Source organism: Micropterus salmoides, unplaced genomic scaffold (assembly GCF_014851395.1).
Source record: "Micropterus salmoides isolate LMB-PRFRI ecotype aquatic unplaced genomic scaffold, ASM1485139v1 Ms_hic_scaffold_18, whole genome shotgun sequence".
Classification (NCBI taxonomy): Eukaryota; Metazoa; Chordata; class Actinopteri; order Centrarchiformes; family Centrarchidae; genus Micropterus; species Micropterus salmoides.
In genome coordinates this window covers 30,209,904-30,229,944 of record NW_024040928.1, presented here as the reverse complement: position 1 = coordinate 30,229,944, position 20,041 = coordinate 30,209,904, and positions in this window count along the sequence as shown.

Here is a 20,041-nt window from a genome sequence, read left to right as displayed (position 1 = left end):
CATTTATCTTTAGGGTTATGGATGGTTTTATTTATTTTTTATTGTTTCTAATTCATTAATGCTTGTTAATAATCATAACCGCTCATCTGGGATCCTGGAAGTCAGCGGTGCGCTGCTGCTGAATTGTGACTGCCGCTACTAAGTTTCACTCACACACGGCGCGAGCACGGTAACACTCATCACTTGGCTCGCTTCCTCCCCTTATTCATCAAAGGACATCTACGTGACAGGACAGTCAGGGATGTCCTGACAAATAGTCGTCACGAACGAGCACACACACGAGTAGGCCCGTTACAAGGATATATGTATATTAATGTCTCTGTCCACATAAACCCTTGGAATAAAATCATTAGTAGCAAAAGAAGCATCAACAACCAGGTTTTTCAGTGATTAGAAAGTATATTGTTCACCAAACATAGCCATAACATTCAGAATAATGGGCATTCACAGACTTCCTCAAGTTATAGTCACACACAAAGACAACTCAGTCATTAGTTCATTGAAACACAGAAAACAGTTCTCAGTCCATCAAAAATATAAAGCCAAAGTAAATTTTCAGTACATCAGAAATACCACAGGCCCAAAAGTAAATGTTGAGTTCCTAAAATAAAATACCAAAAAAAAAAAAGAAAGAAAAAGACAGCCGCTTAAAACAGCACACACACACAGCCAGTCTGTATACGGTTGATCACAACAGGAGGTTAACGGTAAAATGCACCTCAGAAGGGAGGAGGTTTCTCGTGTTGCCTATTTTTTATATTAATGCCTACAGATAAATGTCAAAAGCTGTAAAATGTAGAAACAAAAGGCAAACATCAAACACAATCGTACCTATAATGATTCTGAGGTCGTATTAACACAAAGGTTTTAGGGGGTGATGCCCAAAACATGCTGTGCCATACATCTAAAATCACTGTGGAGCAACAGAACCAACCAAATTACTTTACCCAAATCTAAAGGTTGTAGTTCCTCCTCCCAGCTCTTTGGGTGTTGGTTATTTATTAGCTGCTCTAGCTTTTCCATCTATTTGTTCAGAGATATGGTGAAAATAATGGCTCAATATGATGTGGAATTAAATATTTTTCATTGGAGAATGTAAAATTTTCCAATGAAAACGCTCTAATGATGATTAGCACGACTACCACCAAAACATTCATCTAAGATCACATAAAACTATGGGAAAATACTGAAATTATAAGCTATTGTAATGTGGATCGTGTTGGGGTTCTATATACAGACATATTACGCACTACACGCATACTTTATTTTTCACTTCACCTCCGCTGCTTCAACTCCATCCTGGGGGAAACACTGTACTAACAACACTGTGATAAATGCTTTAGGACAGACCTTTTTAAAACTATTTGGTGGAGTCAGAAGTTATGTCAAACAGCAATATTAGGGTCAATGACGTGATGCCTACTGGATTTTTTTCACAAAATAAATAATAAAAAATAGGTTGAAAGCATAAAAGCATACATTATAAATACAGGACCTCTCCCATATATGTAACATGTGACCATGTTCTGTCCATTTACATAGTTTTTCCTTTTTCATGGCGAATCATCAAAATTGAACGCCACGCCACGCTGTGCCATGTACACGCCATTTGATCAATCAAAAAAAGCTTTGCAATTTAACATCACAAGGGTCTTGGGATGGCAGAGCCCACATTTGAAGTCAATCTAATCAAATCCCTAAGAGGAGTTCCTTAAAATAAGGAGGGTATAAATGGAAAAATCGTTGCACATTCAATTAGGGCCGTACATATCGATTATTTTTCGATTAGTTGATTAATCTAATGACTACGTTTGTTTATTCTAAAGAACAGGAATTTGCCTATTACTCGATTAACATACCAATTTATCCAAAATAAATATCAAAAACATGTCTAATCAATAAATCTATATTTTATTCAATCATCCTGATGAAGCACATTAGAATAAAGACAATAGCAGCAAATCTTAAAATGAATCAAATTTCCACGTCACTGATGTGTTGTGATAATAACAATAACAGACATCAATTAGGCTGCTTTACTTTAAATGTTTCTGCCATGGATTCATTTCAATATTAAGTAATGCAGTATGATAATCAAATGTGTTTCTGCATCAGTGAAAGCCTGAAAGGACTCAGACTGTCTGTAATCAGATTCAGCTGTTTTCTCGCTCATAGGTGGCCGTTAAATAACAGAAAATATGAAACAGCTGATCGTTACGTGACTCGCGGTGTAACGTTAATTAACCACGACAGCAGCGGGGCAGAAATTACTTTTAACACGAAGGCGATGAAGAAACACTCCGTGTCCTCGTGCTGATAATGTGCTCGTGTGGCGACAGAAAGTAAACAGGATTTGCGGTGCTGCCGTGTAAACAAAGTGCTGCGGGATACTTTCGTTTCACGTGTTCGTGGACAGCAGTTGTTCTGCAGTGAAGCCGTTTCCGGTTCACAGAGCTCACGGAGCAGCACGTCTGTCTGAAATGCTCCAAACTTTAGACGGTCGAAGGTAAAAAGTTGAAAGTAATTGTAACGTAACGAGTAACGTGACTATTTACTTTAAATACCCAGTAATAAGTGAGGTTACTTTTTAAATGCCACCACTCCCATCTGATTTTAGTTTCTGCTTCCAACTTGTGTGTGTCAGACAGACAGAAGATTTGGACGGTTTATTGACGTTTTGCCGTGTTTGGAACAGCGACACAGTCACCTGACGATACATTACGTAGATGAACAAAGTTATCGGAACGTTTTTCCTGGTTTGTGGATCCTGAAGCCTGCGACACATCTGGGACTGTCAACAGTTAATTTAGCCACCAGTTAAACTGTCCAACCGGAGATCAACTGTGAATGCCAACGAACTAACTTATAACTTGACATTTGAGGTAAATGTCGGCAAACTGACTTGTGGTTTACTTTATTTTAGCTAGTGTATTAGTGTTGCCCACGTTAGCAAGCCACACAGAACAAATTAGTTAATATCTTCCGATAAACATGAACTAAAGTTGGCTACATACAATACCACTATTAACTAAATTCACAATAGGTTCAAATTTCTAAAAAGGCAGTGATTTCATCAACTTACCCGCGAGCCTCCTTCTGAAAGGCTGAAAGTGAGTTTGAACTGCCGGCTGTCCCGTGACAGAGCTGCTGCTGCTTCTTTTGATTTGATTGGCGGTTGGCAACCAGCACTTAGGAGCATCACCGCCACCTACCGGACTGGAGTGTGGAACAGATTATGTGCAGACTAACATACTTAAAATCAAATAAACAAATAAAAAAATAAAAAAATAAAAATGTGAAAACCTATATCCTTTCCATTAATCCCGTATCTTTCAGATATTTAATGAGATGCTTAGATATGCCCCATGCTTTATCCCCAAGGAGGTTCTCCACAGTGAACTTAAGCTTAGCTTTCTCTACAACTGCTGCTTTTTTCCTCCTGGCCTCCACATAGTCGCTACACTCAAACAGCACATGCTGAATGGTCTCTATACTATTACATTTTACACAGCGTCCAGTTGGGTGTTTACCTATTTTATAAAGTGAGTGGTTAAGCCCTGTGTGTCCTATTCTTAGACAGGTAATGACTGTCTCTGTCTTCAGGCACCCACCCAGTTTTCTTCCCAGACCAACATGTTTCTGTATACTATAATGATGTCTTCCAGTTTCATTTCATTTCATTTCATCTAGGTTAAGACGACATTGGTGCAATAGTCTGTACAGTGAGGAAAATAAGTATTTGAACACCCTGCTATTTTGCAAGTTCTCCCACTTAGAAATCATGGAGGGGTCTGAAATTGTCATCGTAGGTGCATGTCCACTGTGAGAGACATAATCTAAAAAAGAAAATCCAGAAATCACAATGTATGATTTTTTAACTATTTATTTGTATGACACAGCTGCAAATAAGTATATATATATCCCAATATGAAATTTTTATGTATGTATTTTTTATTTATGTATTTCCTTTTATTGTGTACTGTATGATGTGTTATATGGACCTGTGTCTGCAATACAGTTATTACATTTAGTTCCCAGTATTCTTGCCATATTTTTTGCATTTGCTCTTTAATGACTGTTTTACCTTCAGATTTACTTAGCACAACTTGCATATCAACTGACTTTGATTTAAGTGCTTGTTTCGTCTTCATTTCCCTCTACACCTACATGGGCAGCAACCCAAACAAAGCAGACAGTCAGTCCCTTATGATATAATCTACATAGAGAGTTATGAATACTAAATCCCAGATCTAGACCAGATTTACAGATTTAACACTGGTGAGCGCTGCCCAGCTATCTGATGCAATGACCACCTTGCCTTCATTATTTTCTTCTACCTACTGCAATGCCATCAAAATGGCCATAAGCTCAACTATATACTGACAGATGATCTGGGGCTCTCTTTTTAATGCCTATTTTGTATGCTGGGATGTATATGGCAGCTCCTGTCAGTCCGGTCTCTGGATCTTTAGAGCCATCAGTAAAGACCATGTGGTTATCTCTATAGTGCTGCTCTATGTAATTTTCTGCTATTCTTTCTGTGTGTGCTTGCTTTGATTTCTTTTTGATTATTTGCTGTATATGCAGGTCAATGTAGGGATTTACAAAAAAACACGAAGGAATATCTGAATATGGGACTGCTGGGATATATTTTATACTGTACAAGCCAAGGCTTTCTGCTTTCGCATTTCCCACCCATCCAAAACTGAAACAGCTGCTCTTATTTTGTTCCCAACATTCTTCTAGGATGGCTTTAGCGGGGTGAGAGCTACAGTGTCCCTGAAGATTAACCCAGTATGTTAGCATAATTCTTGTTCTTCTTATCCTTAGTGGCTGTTCCCCCATTTCCACTTGCATGGCAGCCACTGGAGAGGTCTTAAATGCTCCACTGCATGTCCTTAACGCCTGCGCCTGTTCCATATCTAGTTTTTTAAGATGGCATTCTGCTGCTGACATATTTGCTATACATCCATAATCTAGTGTAGATCTCATCAAGGCCTGATATATTTTAAGCAATGATGTTGTAGCGGCCCCCCAGTCCCTTCCCGATAGACATCTTAAAAGGTTTTTGATTTGTTTGCATTTGTCTTTGACCTTATCAGTGTGCTGTTTCCAGGTCAACTTTTCATCAAACAACACTCCTAACAGTCTAATAACTTTTACTTGTTCGAGGGTTTGGTCATATAATTTAAAGGACACTTCTTTATGTCTCCTGGAAAAGCATATTACTTATGTCTTTTCAACCGGCACCTTAAAACCCCAGTTATTTCTCTGTTCCACCTCCACAATTGCTGCCCGTAACTTGTAATAAATTTCTAATTCTGTCCTCTTACCCATAGGGCACCATCGTCTGCATACAAGGACTTCCCAGTACTTCTTTCCACTTTTTCAAAAATATCATTGATCATGATGTTAAATAGTACTGGACTACACACACTGCCTTGTGGAGTACCATTTTCAACTTTATAGATTCTTGAATATTCTGTGCCCACCCTGACCTCTATTGCCCTGCCAAATAAAAAGTCCAACACCCAGTTGTACAGTCTACCACCTACACCTAATTTATTTTATTTAATAAGTAACTCTTCCTTCCATAACATATCGTACGCTTTTTCAATATCAAAAAAGACAGCTACCACAACCTCCCCATTTGTCTGAGCTTTTTTGATTTCAGATTCCAAACATAAAATAGAGTCCATTATATTTCTCCCTTTCCGAAACCCACTTTGATGTGGTGAGTACAGATCTCTGCTTTCTAGAAAGAATGTTAATCTGTCTGTTATCATATGCTCCATGGTTTTCCCCAACTGTGAGGTGAGTGCTATTGGTCTATAACTTGAGGGGTCTGATGGATCTTTCCCAGGTTTTACTATTGGTACTATGATTGATTGTTTCCATACTATTGGTATTTTGCCTGTTTCCCAAATCTGGTTAAATAATCTTAAAACTACAGTAAGTGCACTATCTTCCAAGTGAGCTAACATGCTATAACAGATGTTGTCCTTCCCTGGAGATGATTGTCTTGTCTTTGAGATAGCCCTCCTTAACTCAAATAAGCTAAATGGTACATCTAAATCATCAGTTGTTGTGCTCTTCTGTATATTGACACCTGGGTTCATGGCAAGAGTGTTATCTCTGCACTTTCTGGCTTCGACTAATAAATTATCTGAACTGTGTACTTTAATGTTTCTGCCAACATTTCTACCTTCTTCACATTACTGATTGCCGTTTTATTGCCACTTATTAAGACTAGCATTATATAACTCCTTCTGATTCCACTCATTTTTCTAACCATTCCCCATATATCAGCCAGTGATGTGTCTCTTCCAGTCTTATTGCAGTAATCCCTCCAGTATGCGCGTTTTGTTGCTCTTATAGTCTTCCGGACTATGGCCCGTGACCTTTGGTAATTAATTAATGTCTCTAGTGAATGATGTTTATTTAACTGCCTAAATGTCTTGTTTCTTCTTTTAATAGCTTTGCTACAATTTACATCCCACCATAGTACATTCTTTGTCCCTCTGCTCCCTGTACTTCTTGGTATCGTTTCCTCTGCTGCATTTATAATGACTCCCACCAACTTTTTATTATTATTTTTAATTGGTCCCCATCTGATAAATCTTCTCTACTCTACTAAACTCTCACACTTTTCTTTACATCATTTTTGTAATGTGTCCCAATCTGCTCCATCTAGTTTCCGCCTTTTTATTCTTGAGTTTTCCTCATGATGTATCTCTACTCCGATCTTAACTATTATAGGATAGTAATCACTCCCTCCTGATGATGTATTTAACACCTCCCATGTGGTAATGCCTGCTACTCCCTGAGATTAAGTCAATTGCACTTTCTGTATTTTGAACACTGTTATATCTGGTGCAACTGCTATCATTCATGCAAACTAATCCCTTATCCACAATTAATTCCTCTATGATTAATCCGTATCTTTCTTTTTACTTCCCCACAGCGCACTATGTGCATTAAAATCACCACACCAAACCACTTTATCCTGTGTTTGCCCACCCACAGTATTCAATGTGTCTATTTTTAATCTATTGCAAGGTTTCTAGTAATTAGTTAGTTAGTTCATCTCTTCCTGTCCAACTTCATGCTCTTTTTCTTCACTCATCAAACTAAACCTTGTCCCATTCAGCACAAACGTTGCTACCCCCCCACCTTTTCCATTTACCCTATCATTCCTAATTGCTGTGTAACCCTGAATCACGAAGTCCCATTGTGGTTTTAGCCATGCTTCCTGTATGCATAAAATATTGGGTTTATCTTGAAGGTTTGAAATAAAATGCTTAAATTCCTGTCCATTAGCAATTAGACTTCTTGCATTACATTGCAGTATAGTTAGGATCATGAAGATCCACCACCCCATGACAGTGCTTGTGAGCTTGGTGTTCCTCCACTTAATTGTTCCTCAACCTCCTCCCACACTAACCCCTTGATTCCTAACTACTTTTAGATTTTTTCTGTTTTCTTCTCTGTTTGCGCAGAGCAATTTACCACATTGATCATAAACAAAACAAACTCATTTTTCCCCACCATCATAGCGTCTTCTTTGATTTTGTCAAATCCCTCACATGTTCTTGACTTTTTACATTCTGCACTAACTTGTTTATTGTTTGGTCTGTCTGGTTGCCAACCTACTCTCTTGGTTGCTTCAGCGTATGTTATCCCTTCTGATGTTTTAATTCTCCGTATTTCTACAGCTCTCTTACTTGCCTCGCATCCCCTGTAGGCCGAGCAGTGTTCTCCTCCACAGTTACAGCACTTCAGCTTAGCTCCATTTACACATTTCTCGTACTCATGTTCACCACAGCATCTTCCACACCTTTGTTTGCCCTTACATACAGCTGCTACATGTCCATATTTTTGACACTTAAAGCAGATATTTCAAACAAATGTTTCAAATATTTGACACTGAAAACAGCTTTTAAAACACTGATTAGTCATCACAAAAATATTTACTGGTTTGCTTGTGTAGTTTTTGAACCAGGGACAGATTCACGATACACCAACAGTACCCACACACAACCCATGCCACACCTAATGTAAACAGTGTTACAATAACTTTAGTAAAACAGAACAGGTGGAATGGGTTGATCTCAGGAGCATTTACATTTATTAATTTAGCTTACGCTTTTATCCAAAGCAACACAGTGGTAGATGGGTCACAGTGGGGAGTTGAACCCACATCTCTCACACCAAAGGAAGGCATTTTATTCATTGCGCCATCACCACCCCACCACACACTGGTACAGCTGTGCAGTGGAAATCTGCAGAGGCTCTTTCCACAACAAGGAGGAAAAACTAATTTAAACGTGTGTATTAGTATTTATATTATTATAATGAGTTTTAGATAAAACGTTCACTTTTAATCGAATAGTATACTGTTAGTATGTTAATATTTCAATGGTTTAATTAGCTGTTTCATATTTTCATTCATTAAATCCTTGTTGACAAAAAATGGCCTACATTGGTTTCTTTATTTGTTAATGCTACTATCCCATTCGTGCAGAATGAGTTCAACATTTAACAGTTTACTGTAGCATGTCAAACTTTTTTATGTCTCGCCCAATCCAAGCTATGATTGGTCAGTTGACAAAAAGTGAAATTGATAAGCACATCTATTTTATGAAAAGTTGAACATGTTTCAACAAAAGGTACCTGGGTTCAATCTCAAAATGTTTTTTCACATATTTGCAACATTTCCGGATTGGACGACGTGTTTCCTTTCAACGTTATGCAACGTTACGCAACAGGCTTTGAGGTATGTTTTCTTCTTTTTGGTGGGCGTGTCACAGGTGTTACCAAATCAGCGATGACCAGTTTATAAACACAATGGTGTTAAGAAGGCAGGGAAATGCAGTGTGCTTGCGTACACAGCAGGGTGTTCAGGGAATCACCGTTTCCGTTGCGAAAAATGTTTTGCTACGTTTTGTCGGCGCTGAACTTGACCCTGACCTAACTAGCCAGCAAGCCAAACCCACAAGCTTCTTATCTTCTCCCTACTGTCTTCAGTCTCGCCGGTCCAGCTGCTGACGCTGCATCTCTGTCTTTGTTTTTGTAACAAGCTACTCAAGCGCCCACCGAGTAGCTGGCTGTATTCCTGCAAGAGTTTCACCAACTCTCATTCCATTACATTGACACCAGCTTTGCGTCGCGTCCTGCCTGCTATTCGGGGTGGGCGCGTTTAGTGGCGCGTTTAGTGGCGCGGTGTGGTGGGCGGGGGATTATGGTAGGTTGTAGCCTACTCACACATTGTGCTCGTCACTCATTTTTCCGGCTCGAACGTATCAATTTGTAGGGGCATATGTGAGCAAAATGGTCGCACTGTAAAGTCCTGCATAATGCAGAGCATGAATCTGTACAAAGAATAACTTTTTTTAAATTTCTAATTCTTATATCCTCTGTGATACTGTTACAATTGCCAACATCTCAACTGTATATATGGATAAATGATCTGATGCACTTCTTTTAACAGAAATGTTTAAAGCTGGAATACTGACAGTGAAACATCTGTATTAGGATCTTTGGATCCATCTGTATATACTTGGACAAATGTTTGAAATAATGTTTGTAACCTATCTTTTTTTTCAAATTCTCTTGAGGTTTTGCATATAAAATACAAAAATAAAAAAACAAAATAAACAACAGACATCAGAGGACATCATTGCCATTGGCATGCGAAACACATCAATTATACATTTGCACCAAAATTATCTATGGAAGTTTGCATTGAGTAAAATATTTCAGATTTCACCCTCAACAAATATTTAATTTTCTCCAATTTCAAATGAACCATTATGTCTTTCATTAAGGCTCAGTCAGCAGGGGGCATTTTCTGTTTCCAACACAAGAGAATCAATCTCCATACCATCAAGGTGGTTTGTAACCTGTCTTCAACCAATACTGCAATATTTCCACAACCTTTTTGACCCTGCCTTTTTCCCAGAAAATATAAATCAACTGACACTGAAGGAATTATCCAGGAGTGGTGTTACTAATAATGGTACTGTAGGGATACATCTTCCTTGACTAAGGGGGCTTTCACACCTACTTCGTATGGTCCGGACTTTCGGACTTTTCAGTTTGGCCCGAATCAAAATTGCAGGTGTGAAACCTCCCATGGACCACAGTCCGAGGAAAAGAGGTTGTCTCAGTCTGGATCAAACTGAACCATGGTTCAGTTCGTTTCTGGTGTGAAAGCATTTTTTGGATGGTTCAGACTTTCAGACTATTTACAGGAAGTTTGGCGGTTGCCTTGTGAAATGGAAACAAACAAATGCACGGACAAATGCATTGAAATTAGGACACAATAATAAATCTCTTCCGTGACAGCTCATCTTTTCAAACAGACGGCCACTATAGAAGCACACTGCCACCCATCTCTCTGGTCTCTGCTCAAACAGAGTTGCAGAATGATCGCTGGCTGTCTTCTCCTGTCCTGTCGGCGATGTTATAATGTTCACACAATGAGGACGTTTAATTGTGAATTGTGAATTTGAACTAGCCTTCAGTTTAGTTGGTGCTGCAGGTAGTAATACCATAATAATAACAATATAGTGGCAAATATGCATATGTTCATTTTTTATTTATTCATTCTTGTCAAAGCTCCCAGCTGAACTGTTTAATAAACCAATCAATGTCAAGTCCTTTAGTGCAGTCCCAGAACTGCAGTGTGAAACCAAACCAAAACTAACCGAATGTATCAAAACATGAACTTTAGTTCGGACTTTCAGGTGTGAAAGCCCCCTTAATGTCCATCTCCAGCTATTTCCTCACAATTCCATGCAAAACACCCCCATTTGGCCCTTTCACTCTCCCAACAAGGGAGAAGTACCTTTGTTGTTGGATGCCTACCCACTGTTTTCTTAGGCTTACTGGGATTTTCCATTATTTTTAGTTGTCCTCTTTTCTGACCTCCAACTGCCAAACGTTCCTTTCTCCCAGGATCATCTGTCAACTTTCTCTGATTATTTTGTTTAAACATTTTAACCAGTCGCCATCCTCTAACAATTCACTGTCTGTTACGGAAAATGCTGAAAGCAGGAAGAGGGCGAGTTGATCTTCCTGTGAATGTCTAATGTTTTCTTAATAAATGTTCTAAAAACAGAAATTCATCTTTGGAGCCTTTGTCAGTAAACATGTCACGTAGAGAAACTATTTAGCCCTTCAAAACATTAAAATGGAAAAAAATATATTTTTCTTTCATGGGATATAAAAAAAATACCCAATATATTCTTTTTTTTTGTTTGGACATTTTTTTCTTTAACGGGTTTTCTTTTCTTGTCTCATGGTCACTGTTTAGTCCTTTAATGTAAATGGGCTAAGGGATATGGGTAAACTAAATAAAATATTAAAACTATACAAATCTGATTTCATATGTATTCAAGAAACTAACTGGGACGATGGTGTTATACAAAAGGTAAAGGATAGATGAGAGGGGATCTGACCAGTGATGACAGTGAAAATCCTATAGTGACGGTGTCTGCCCCCCCGACCATCGAAATTATTTAAATCAAAGGTAAACAGAAGAGGAGCTGTGCATAAAAACCTCATAAAAATTAAAACCACAAGAGCAATAGTGCAAACTAATGAGAGTTAAATGTGGACTCTTAAACATCAGATCTCTCTCTTCTAAAGGTGTACTAGTAAATGAACTAATATCAGATTATGATATTGATTTATTTTGTCTTACTGAAACCTGGCTGGGTGATGGAGAATATGTTAGCCTAAATGAATCCACCCCTCCCAGTCATATTAATACTCACATTCCTCGAGGCACAGGCCGAGGAGGTGGAGTTGCAGCTATCTTCCACTCTAGCCTACTAATCAGCTCTAAACCTAAACTAAACTATAACTCATTTGAAAACCTTGTTCTTAGTCTTTTGCACCCAAGTTGGAAATCACTGCAACCAATTCTCTTCGTTATAGTGTACCGAGCACCTGGCCCGTACTCTGAATTCTTATCTGAATTTGCAGAGTTTTTGTCAACTTTAGTCCTTAAAACGGACAAAGTTATTATTGTAGGAGATTTTAATATTCATGTGGATGTTGAGAATGACAGCTTTAGTACTGCGTTTATCTCTCTGTTAGATTCCATTGGCTTCTCTCAGAGTGTTCATGAACCGACTCACTGTCTTAACCACACCCTCGACCTTGTTTTGGTGTATGGTATTGAAATTGTTGTTCTGTTCCCACAGAATCCCTCTTTGTCCGACCACTGTTTGATAACTTTTGAGGTTGTATTGCTGAACTACACACCATTGGGCAAAGATTTCTATACAAGATGTCTGTCTGATAGTGCTGTAGCTAAATTTAAGGATGCGATTCCATCAGCTCTAAATTCATTATCAAGTCACAAAGTAACGGAGGACTCCTATGCTAATTTCAGTCCCTCCCAAATCGATCATCATGTTGATAGTGCTGCAGGCTCGCTGCGAATGACACAGGACTCTGTAGCCCCTCTAAAAAAGAAAATAATAAAACAAAGACGGTTAGCTCCATGGTCTAATACTCAAACTCGCAAATTAATCTTTTTTAATCTGGCAAGATAATCTTAAAAGTTATAGGAAGGCCCTCCGTAATGCTAGAGCAGCATACTACTCGTCATTAATAGAGGAAAATAGGAACAACCCCAGGTTCCTTTTTATCCCTGACAGGCTGACAGAAGGTCAGAGCTCTATTGAACCATGTATTCCCATAGCTCTCAGTAGTTACGACTTCATGAGCGTCTTTAATGATAAAACCAGATATATGTTTAGACTGCTTTGCTTCCCTCAGTCTTTACCAACTAACTTCGATAATTTCTTCATCTAAACCATCAACCTGCCTCTTAGACGCCATCCCAACTAGGCTGCTTAAAGAAGTTTTACCCTTAAGGCCCATTTATATTCCTGCGTAGGGTTTACTTGCGTACCTACGCCGTAGGCTACGCATGTAGCCATGCATTTATACTTGTGCGTAGGTGTGTCTGTCATTCTGCAATTACAGCCCCAAACGCTAGTCGGCAGTAGCGCTACAGCGTCCACTGTGTTGACCTTTGCTGGCCGAGCAGGCTAACTTCCAGTTTAGCCCACCGCTAACGTAAATGGGGGTACAATTGTAAACATGCGGCTGGTGTAGCCTTTTCAAATGTTACCGACCGAATGGATCACATTCTGATAGCAAAACGAGTCATTTTGCCCGGGTTGCGAAGGTCAAATATATTGATTCACTGTGTTACAGCCGCCGTTTCGGCCTATTGTAAATGTTACTTCAAAGTGCGGGGTACTTCCGGTCGGCTCGGAGGCATTGCGAGGCTACCCAGCCAACCAATCACAGAACTTACGGTCCGCGTTGACTCGACGTGTAGTTACATTTTGGAGGAGGTGCACATCAGGCGACGGTGTAGCCTCTGCATAGCCCCGTAGCCTACGCCGTTGATTTGATGCAGAAGTATAAATTGCACTTTAGTCAGCACTTCTTTACTAGATATGATCAATCTATCTTTATCAACAGGCTATGTACCACAGTACTTTAAAGTAGCTGTAATTAAACCTCTTCTGAAAAAGCCCAAACTTGATCCAGATGTTTTAGCCAACTAAAGACCTATATCTAACCTTCCATTTCTCTCTAAGGTTCTGGAGAAAGCAGTTGCTAAACAGCTGTGTGACTTTCTACAGAGCAATAGTTTATTTGAGGATTTTCAGTCAGGATTTAGAGCTCATCATAGCACAGAGACAGCACTGGTGAAAATTACTAATGACCTCCTTATTGCATCAGACAAAGGACTTGTCTCTGTACTGGTTTTATTAGATCTTAGTGCTGCATTTGATTCCATTGACCATCAGATCCTATTGCAGATACTGGAATATTTCATTGGCATTAAAGGAACCGCTCTAAGCTGGTTTAAGTCATATTTATTAGATCGATTTCAGATTGTACATGTTAACAGTGAGTCCTCCATGCATGCCAAAGTTAGTCATGGAGTTCCACAAGGATCTGTGCTCGGACCAATCCTCTTCACTTTATATATGCTCCCTTTAGGCAATATTATCAGGAAATATTCCATAAGCTTTCATTGTTATGCAGATGATCTTATAGATCATATCTATCTTATAGATTATATCTATTGATCAAGCCATATGAAACTCATCAGTTAGCCAAACTTCAAATGTGCCTTCAGGATGTTAAAACCTGGATGACCTGTAATTGTTATTGTTCTAGGGCCCAAGCACCTCTGTGATGCATTGTCTTTGAGGAATCTTGGAGTTATCTTTGATCAGGACATGTCGTTTAAGTCTCACATTAAGCAAATTTCAAGGACCGCCTTTTTTCACCTACGTAATATTGCAAAAATCAGGAACATCCTGTCTAAAAATGATGCAGAAAAACTAGTCCATGCATTTGTTACTTCTAGGCTGGATTACTGCAATTCCTTATTATCAGGCTGCTCGAAAAAGTCATTAAGACTCTTCAGCTGATCCAGAATGCTGCAGCACGTGTTCTGACAGGAACCAGGAAAAGAGATCATATTTCTCCTTAACTTCTCTGCATTGGCTCACTGTAAAATCCAGAATAGAATTTAAAATCCTTCTGCTCACATACAAAGCTCTTAATGGTCAGGCACCATCTTATCTTAAAGAGCTCATAGTACCTTACTACCCCACCAGAGCACTGCGCTCCCAGAATGCAGGGTTACTTGTGGTTCCTAGAGTCTCCAAAAGTAGACTAGGAGCCAGAGCGTTCAGCTATCAAGCTCCTCTCCTGTGGAACCAGGTTCCAGTTTGGGTTCAGGAGGCAGACACCATCTCCACATTTAAGAGTAGGCTTAAGACTTTCCTCTTTGATAAAGCTTATATTTAGGGCTGGCTCAGGTGAGTCCTAAACCATCCCTTTCTCTCCCTCTGTATGCAACCTCATCCCCAGGCTGCTAACCCTTCCCGCCCCCCCTTCCTGTGTGTTCTAATATAATAAGGAAACTCGTGTTGAAATGTGGAATAAAAATTATGACTTTGCTCCCAGATTGTATTTTGTAATCTTAGATTTGTGAATGTGGATCCTGATTTGAAAAACTGCATGAAGGAGCTAATTTATCATCCAATTTCAATGTTCTTACACATTCTCAAACCTGCATCCAGCTGTTTGTGGATTTTAACCGTGGTTTTGATATTTGGACTAAAATCTGCAAAATGTGAGACCAGTTTGAAAAAAGTGAAGAGTTAAGAACATGAAGTGATCAAAACAAAGACACCAAACCTCATCTCAGGAGAGACACAAACATTTAACATGCTGACCTTTGATCAGCAGAGTGGTGTCCACCTTTGAAGTCAAGAGGTTTGTCCATAGACCAGTCACTCTTGATGGACACACAGCTGGGTCCAAGTCCAGGTCCAGCAGAGTCTGGTCCCTGCTGCTGCTCTGGGCTTCAACACAACACACACAGAGCTTTGAGAGTGAATAATGATGGTGGAGTGATTTGAGTCCTGGACAGTTAGAGATCCTCATCTCACCTCTGAGCTTTGGTCTGGCTGTCATGTTCCCCACACAGAGTGCTTTTAGAGGGAGGGACTCCCTCCTCTCTGTCCTCACACTGATTCATAGCAGAGCCCACACCTTCACACAAACACAACAACATGCTGAGAGAGCTGCACTCATTCATTACAACAAGCTTTACATCTCAGGACACTTTAGTTCTCCTTCCTCTCAGTAACATGACACAAACATTCAGGGTCGACAGAAACCTTTTTTGAGACCTAAACAGGATCTGTTACACATGTGTTACACAGCCCCCAGATTCACCCAGAGGTTCAGTATGTTGACCACAAAATATATCAGATGAATTTAGACAGGCAAGATTTGTTATAGTACACCCAGTCATCATTTTTTTTAATTTATGGACCGGCCTTAACGTACACCATGTAATTGCACACTTGGGTAGGGGGAGGTGCAGAGCTTATCAACTGATCACCGCCTGGCGGTAAACTGAATCAGCTGCTGGACAGACCTAGTAAATCCTAAACAGGAAGTTCTGGCAAAATGTTCAACTGCTCAGGTAGGCAAAGCTGTGCTCAGCCGGGGGAGGGGGGGGGGACTGCTGACCCGGACTGGGGATATTGTTGAGCAGTTGTAGTAAGAGCACTTTGAATAGCTCCTGAACCTGACCAACAAATCCTCTGTCAAAGAAGCAGAGTCTGAAGACTTGAGGGAAGGCTTGCCCGTATCCTTGGCAGAGCTCGCTAAGGCAGTCAAGAAGCTCCTCTCTGGTAAGGCGCTGACTGTGGATGAGATTTGCCCTGAGATACTAAATGCTTTGGACATTTTTGGGCTGTCTTGGCTTGCACACATCTTCAATGACAACAAGTGAAAAGTGTCTACTTTGGGAACCTCTGAATTGCGTCCTTGCTTTTTGCAGATGATGTGGTTCTGTTGGCTTCATCAGAACATGACCTCCAGCATGTATGGGGCGGTTTACAGCAGTTATGAAGCTTGCCAGTACCCCATATTTTGATGCCCAGCTTGAAAAATGAGGGATTGTTCCCTCTGGGTTGGGAGAGTAGTTCAAGTATATCAGGATCTCGTTCATAAGTGGCGGCCAAATAATGCATATGATGGACATGCAGATGGTTGCAGCATCAGCAGTAATGCGGGCATTGTACTGGACCATTGTGGTGCAGAGGGAACTGAGCTTGAAGGCAAAGCTTTCGATTTACCATTCTATGTTCCAGCCGTAACCTATGATAATGTTCCAGCCGTCACCTATGATAATGAGCTTAACAGTATCAGTACTCCGGCAAAAAGAGACTCATCATCGACCTTTCCCCAGTCCAGATTTTTCCATGCATTACGCAACCATCTGACAAGCCCCCAACCGCATCCATCTCACCGGCTACGGAGCATGGTTGGCTAAAGCTGACATTATCAGCACTTTCAAAGTCTTGACCATCCATCCCGACTTCTGGAGTATATTCAGCATCTCTTGGAACAATTCTTACTACCACAACCACATAACCCAACCCAAAGACATCGACGTACACACCGATGCAGCAACCTCCGCTGGTTTCGGTGACTACTAGGGAAACAGATGGTTCGCCTCCGAGTGGCTGCCAGAACTGGCCTTACTCTCCCCCTCCTCCCTTTACAAACTGTACCCGATAGTCATTGCTGCACTTCTTTGGGAACACGAGTAGTCCAAAAATATCATTCTGGTACACACAGACAACCACACTGCTGTTGACATCATAAACAAAGCTCACTTTCACTCGACATCATGAAGTTCATCCGTAGACTGACCTTAATCTCAGCCCAACACCAATTCATCATCCACTTAAACTCTTACCTGAGCCCCTTCGAACCCATCCAGACCTACGTAAACCACAGACTATACCACCACGCTTCTCTGCAAGACCCACTATTCATCACAGTATCAGGTGGAGTCGCCACATGCTCCTGGTTCCATTCCCATCTCTGCCAAATCCTATCCAAATCAAGGATTTCTCTGGAACTTTACTCCAGTCACTCGTTCCGCAGTGGGGCCACTTCCTCTGCCTCCAGCCAAGGGCTCCCAGACCACACCTTCAAAATGCTCAGCTGTCCAGTAACCATTTTAGGGGACAAGCCGCTCATTGAGACAAGCCCCCAACCTGAGTCTCAACCAACGGTTTCCTAGCCACACCGGCCACCGAACCCTAAACTACCCCCTTTCTTCCTTCCGTCCTTCACTTCCCAGTAGCCCCCCACAAATGTGTCCAGACATTTCGAGAACCATTATATCCTTTAAAAGAACTAGCCCCAAATTCATGATCCCAAAATTTTAAAAAGCAGCTGCAACATATGATGTAGAGAAAATCAAAGGCTTTGTCTTTAAACCTTCATTTTTATCTTTAATTCTTGTCATTATGAAAGGTAAATAGAAGGACACAGGATAGTTTACAGTTTCTATTCCTGTAGTGCCACTTGACGGCTGAGGGACCCTAAGCAACCTCTAAGTTCCCTTCCACTTTGGGCTGGCTCTGGCCCATCTAGAAAGGGTCCTGGATCCTCTGGGACAAGCTGAGACCTGAACTGTGCTAAAGGGTCTTCAGTGAAACCAAGTCCGTCTCAGTGTTGGAAGATGTCTGTATTTGAGCCCTGAACTCTTCATCCATGCACTTAACTTCAGAGTATTAACAGTTAAAACAGAAACCTGAGCCAAGTGGATCCAAGCTGTCAGACCAGTTCAGACACACCCTGCATGTTTCACTGATGATGTGAGCTCAGACTACAATCAGACTGCTGCTGATTCTACTTAAGAAACATGAACAATATTACAGGGAAATCTTTCTGAAATCATTGTTCTTTAACTCAGAGAGAAATTCTACAGCAGATTTCAAAGAGATATTTAGAAACAGCCAATCAGCATCAAGAAGCATTTCTACTGTCCAGTTAAACAGTGATCCAGCACAATGTGATCAAAGTGATCCTGATTATCAGACATTTACAGATTCCTCTGGTCGGATTCTCACCTGCTGAACTCACTTCAGGTCGACTTACAGACACTTTGCACCTTCATGTGTGGAGGAAACACTGGGAGAGAAGAAGCTGCTCATTTCTTCCTCGTCAGTCCTGGTGTCTGTGTGCATCTGATCTGAGTCCACATCTAAAAACCTCAAAACTGGTTTAACCTGTGGCAGAAACCCAGTCAGTGTCAGAGGAATCACATCAGATGATGTAGTCTGTTCCTGAGTCCTGGTTCCTAACAAAGGGGGACCAGAACCTCAGGCTGCCACACAGTGTGTCCTCTTTTAAAGCTCTTCTTCAAACAGACTTTTGTTACCCATCATTTTCCTTTTTACTAGTTGTCCCTATAAAGACTTTTTAATTTTGTTTTACTGCTTCTGTAATCAGTGCTTGAAGTGGGGAGGTACGCTCCGGTACGCAGTACTGGCACCTCGAAATTTTACTCTTTGGCGTACTGGGACATTTTCTTGCGTACCGGGACTTCTCCCAAGCTGCCGGTCCTCTCCTCTGCGCTCTCCATATCAGGTTCTCTGGGCGCTATGTGACGCTCACCTGTTCCAGTTCTTGCTTTCCTGCTAATCTCTGTCAGCAGACAGAGACGAGGGAGGCCCAATCCCAGTGTCCCCCCAAGCCCTGAACCCTCACAGACTTTACTGACGTCACTTGGAAAGTGATTGAGGGCAAGAGGCTGCAAAGGCTCAAAATGCTGTTAAAAGGAACGGGACAGCACTTTGCCACATTATCACATTACCTTGATAACGCTGAAACATGTTGCACACTTTTTATTTTATGTTTTTTCCTGATTTTTAAGTCCTGCAGGTTCTCGCCCTATAGAGTGGAGGAGAGGTAAATGTCAATCTACATTTGTCAATAGCCTAATCAATGCACAATTGTTGGTCAAAACAGCATCATTAAGCAAAATCTAAAAAATAAATAGTTGAATAAACCAAGTGTGTAATGATGATTGCATTCCTCTGACGTGTTCTATGTACCATCTTAAATCTATGTTAAGTTTCCATCATGCTTTTACTGTTCTTCTTCTTTTCTTATAAGGCAGATTTGCCGTGATACTTCTCTCGCTTCCGGGCTTCCCCTGGTAAACCCCAACGCTTTGAACTGTGGGCAATTCCCTCAGGCAAAGACTGCAGAAATGCGGACTTACGAAAGCCCTAAACCCTCACGGACTTGCGCCTCAAAGTCTGTGATTCTGGGGAGTTCAGGCAAGATGGCAGATTGAACGGTTGGAGGCAACTCGAGCCTGGGGAAAGTTCCTCAAATTGAGTTTTCTATAGAGAATTACCCCTGATGAACAGCTAGAATTGACTGTCTGACCATGCCGAACGAACCAAAGAACAAAAAAGACGAAAAAAGCCTCCGAACTACGCGATATTCAGACCATGATTAGCGAATGGACAATGGAGTCTGCGCCCAACAGTGAAGGAAAAAGAGGCCATGATGAGATAAATGACTCTCCGCCATTAACTCCATCCAAAGGAGCACATGTGAAGAAAATGTCCAAAACAAATCTAACCGCGGTGGAGGTTTTAGAAGC